This window comes from Rhinichthys klamathensis, unplaced genomic scaffold, assembly GCF_029890125.1.
Source record: "Rhinichthys klamathensis goyatoka isolate OS25496 unplaced genomic scaffold, OSU_Roscu_1.1 h1tg000043l_1, whole genome shotgun sequence".
NCBI lineage: Eukaryota > Metazoa > Chordata > Actinopteri > Cypriniformes > Leuciscidae > Rhinichthys > Rhinichthys klamathensis.
Window position 1 is genome coordinate 70,001 of NW_026606590.1, and position 5,000 is coordinate 75,000.

Genomic DNA, 5,000 nt, shown 5'->3' on the forward strand with positions numbered 1-5,000 from the left:
CGCCACACACACACCGAGTCTGATGTGATGCTCAGTCATGAATAAAGCCTCTTCAAGTGCCTGTGCAGATCCAGGATCAGTCTTCTGTGTGTAATTGAATGTGAGTAAATGCTCGTGTCCGCCGCGACCTTGGCCACCGACGTGTCAAACTGCATGAATAAACGAGAAGCCGGAGGTGAGGCTGATATCCCAGAGTGCTTTGCTCTTATCTGGACACACACACACACACACACACAGCTCTCCCGTCTCTGATGTTTCTAAGCACATATCCCAGTGTCTACATTAGAACGAGCTCTGACATCTACGGGAGCGAGTGAACGAGTGCAGCGCTGGGAATCCTTCAGAGGAACTGATTAGCATCGCTCTGGTCAACCGATGTTAAATCCTCCAACACTGACGAGTCCTCCAGAGCCGCTCAGCTCTCACATCTAATGAATCTGATCAGCGAAGGTGTAAATCTTCACAAGAAAACACTGCAGACGAGACTATTGACAAATCATTTAATCAATGACCTCGATATATGTCCTGCTCTCAAACGCCTCTTTACACACACTTTACAGGGCAAAGTGAAAAAAATATATACATCCAGAAAACACAAGAAATCATCAATCAGCCTAAAATGTCAATCTTATGTGTGAGAAAAAAACTCAACTTCATTGTACATTGTCTTATTGAAAATAGTATTTACGATAAATTTATTATTGATACACTGCTTCGCTTGTGCACGCTCTTTAACGTCACGAATCGACTATTGTAATGCTTTGTTTTATGGGCTTCCTTCCAAATCTCTTCATAAGTTACAGTTGGTCCAAATTCTCGAGTCATTACCAAAACTTCAGTTTCTGAACATATTTCTCCTGTTTTACAACATTTGCATAGAGAGCCTAAGCCCCTCCCCTTCCGGTCGACCACCATGGGCCCTTATTTCGGAAAAATATTGTATGGTAGTCAATGGCGAGAGTCAACAAATATTTTGATTTCGTTTGAATTGTGCCCTGAATTACACATATGATGTTTGTCAATTTAAATGATACATTTTAAAATCAAGAAAGTCGCAGTTTGATGTGAAACTGTCGAGGTGTAAGACTGTGAAAATACGTGATTACAAAGACTACAAACCCCAAAGGCGCACATTTTCTCTCAATGATTGAAGCTAACTTTACTGAAGCTAACTTTACTGATGCTAACTTTACTGAAGCTCACTTTACTGAAGCTCACTTTACTGATGCTAACTTTACTGAAGCTAACTTTACTGAAGCTAACTTTACTGAAGCTACCTTTACTGAAGCTAGTTTTACTGAAGCAACCTTTACTGAAGCTAACTTTACTGAAGCTAACTTTACTGAAGCTACCTTTACTGATGCTAACTTTACTGAAGCTCACTTTACTGAAGCTAACTTTGCTGAAGCTAACTTTGCTGAAGCTAACTTTACTGAAGCCAACTTTGCTGAAGCTAACTTTACTGAAGCTAACTTTGCTGAAGCTAACTTTGCTGAAGCTAACTTTGCTGAAGCTAGCTTTACTGAAGCTACCTTTACTGAAGCTAACTTTGCTGAAGCTAACTTTGCTGAAGCTAACTTTACTGAAGCTAACTTTGCTGAAGCTAACTTTGCTGAAGCCAACTTTGCTGAAGCTAACTTTACTGAAGCTAACTTTACTGAAGCTAACTTTGCTGAAGCCAACTTTGCTGAAGCTAACTTTACTGAAGCTAACTTTACTGAAGCTAACTTTGCTGAAGCTAACTTTGCTGAAGCTACCTTTAGTGAAGCTAACTTTGCTGAAACTAACTTTACTGAAGCTAACCTTACTGAAGCTAGCTTTACTGAAGCTAACTTTACTGAAGCTAACTTTGCTGAAGCTAACTTTACTGAAGCTAACTTTGCTGAAGCTAACTTTACTGAAGCTAACTTTGCTGAAGCTAACTTTACTGAAGCTAACTTTACTGAAGCTAGCTTTACTGAAGCTAACCTTACTCAAGCTAACCTTACTGAAGCTAGCTTTACTGAAGCTAACTTTACTGAAGCTAACTTTACTGAAGCTACCTTTACTGAAGCTAACTTTACTGAAGCTACCTTTACTGAAGCTAACTTTACTGAAGCTAACCCTACTGAAGCTAGCTTTACTGAAGCTACCTTTACTGAAGCTAACTTTGCTGAAGCTATCTTTACTGAAGCTAACTTTACTGAAGCTAGCTTTACTGAAGCTACCTTTACTGAAGCTAACTTTGCTGAAGCTAACTTTACTGAAGCTAACTTTACTGAAGCTAACTTTGCTAAAGCTAACTTTACTGAAGCCAACTTTACTGAAGCTACCTTTACTGAAGCTAACTTTACTGAAGCTACCTTTACTGAAGCTAACTTTACTGAAGCTAACCTTACTGAAGCTAGCTTTACTGAAGCTACCTTTACTGAAGCTAACTTTGCTGAAGCTAACTTTGCTGAAGCTAACTTTGCTGAAGCTAACTTTACTGAAGCTAACTTCACTGAAGCTAGCTTTACTGAAGCTAACCTTACTGAAGCTAACCTCACTGAAGCTAACTTTGCTGAAGCAAACTTTACTGAAGCTAACTTTACTGAAGCTAACCTTACTGAAGCTAGCTTTACTGAAGCTACCTTTACTGAAGCTAACCTTACTGAAGCTAACTTTACTGAAGCTAACTTTACTGAAGCTAACTTTACTGAAGCTAACCTTACTGAAGCTAGCTTTACTGAAGCTACCTTTACTGAAGCTAACCTTACTGAAGCTAGCTTTACTGAAGCTAGCTTTACTGAAGCTAACTTTACTGAAGCTAACCTTACTGAAGCTAACTTTACTGAAGCTAACTTTAACTTTACTGAAGCTAACCTTACTGAAGCTAGCTTTACTGAAGCTAACTTTACTGAAGCTACCTTTACTGAAGCTAACTTTACTGAAGCTACCTTTACTGAAGCTAACTTTACTGAAGCTACCTTTACTGAAGCTAACTTTACTGAAGCTACCTTTACTGAAGCTAACTTTACTGAAGCTACCTTTACTGAAGCTAACCTTACTGAAGCTAGCTTTACTGAAGCTACCTTTACTGAAGCTAACTTTACCTCGAGATTTCACGTAGTGAAACTACGCAAAGCGTCTAGGTTGTACGTCACACGCATCACACATATGACCAGCGTCGGCCAATAGTGAGCCTGCGTGTGACGTACACCAGAAGCGCTGCGCTGTTACACTACGAGAACTCACTCGAGGCCCACAGAGAAGAAGATGAAGAGTTGAATAAAGTCGTTATTTTTGTTTGTTTTTGCGCACAGAAAGTATTCTCGTCGCTTTAGTCACTCGGTTGAGCCGCTGTCGTCACTCGGACTATTTTAACAATGTCTTTAATAACTTTCTGTTCCGGCAAGTTTCAATTACAATAGAAGCCTATGGAGGAGTGAGACAGCTCTCAGATTTAATCACAAATATCTTCATTTGTGTCCCGAAGATGAAGGAACGTCTGACGGGGTTGAACAACACGAGGGAGAGTCATTACTGACAGAGTTTACATGTTTGGGTGAACTATCCCTTTAAGAACGAGAAATGTTTAATTTCACAATCTATAGCTTCGGTTGTATACTAGTGTATGAAACATACAAGTTTAAAAACATTAATGGTCGTTATAACGTAGTTCAAACGACTCATGTTATAAAGTGGTTTTGTCTGATTTGTTACCAGGCACTAAAGCGATTACCCATAAAACGTGCTTTGAACCAATCGGATTGCTAGTTCCTAAGCTGGGACTCGTCACTTCCCCACACCGGTTCAAGTCGAACAAGCCTACTGTCATTCATAAATCCTCTCCTGTGGCCTCATGGGATAGTAAAGAGTCCCTGATTACGCACACTTCAGAATCTCGCCGGAAGAAGCAGGTTATCCGGAGACTTTTCCCTTGGGAATACTATGAATTCGGACATACTACTGTGTTGGCGCACTGTTTTTCGTGTACTATATAGTAGGGAAGTATTTGATTTTGGATGCAGCGTATCACAAGAGAGACAAGCATTTGCTGTCACAGCCAATCAGAATGTAATGTATAGCTGAGCGGATTTTGGACCAATGAGATTCCACGGTGGGCGGAGCTACTTAACATCAACCAAGTGATTGATAAAATGTCCTGTTGCTCATTACAGCAGATTATTAAAGTCCCGCTGTGGTGGAAATCAAGCGTTTAATGTTGTTTATATGTGGTGTTTTTAATATGCTTTAAGACACACCATGTGTAAGTTCATAAGTCGACAGCATAGCTGAGTATTTCCTCCTTAAAACTGCAGTGAACCAAAGACAGTCTCAAAAACACGGTTTGAAATCGCTGGTGTTTCTGACGTCACAAACGACCCTGTAACCAATCAGATCAACGTGTGATCGTCAACCAGTGGATCTCTGAGCTGAGGGAGTGAGTGGAGGCGGGGCTCATTTGCATATTCATAGAACCGCGCATACTAAATGAGGCGAGGGTGTTGAGTTACATTCAAGATATTTTAAGGCAAAAAAAAAACTTTTAAATATGTCATTTTGGTGATCAAAGATGAGTTTTAAGGGATACAATTATTGACTACAGGAGGACTTTCAATCGCTTTATAACATTGTTAAATTTGAAACTTGATATACTGATATATTGATATACACGTCTGCTTCCCCGGTCAGGTCAGATATACACCACAGCGCACAGAAGCTCGTCAGCGGATGTGATGTTTCACATCTTCCTCATCTCCAGGGTCTCACACATATGGAGACACGCTTCACTTTCCTTCCATGAGCTCAATACCTCCCGCCAAGCGCAAAGAAACACGCATACGAGCGGCGAAGAGTAACACAACAGCGCAACATCAGTCTGTGTGCATCTGACGATGGCTGTCGGATCCTGAAACTACATCTTAGATCCATTTAACTTTCATCAATTGATTTTGTCTCAACATATTCTCATACACTGTCATTTAAAGTCACCATCATTTTTCATAATATCTTCATCCCTTATAGTCGCATTTAGA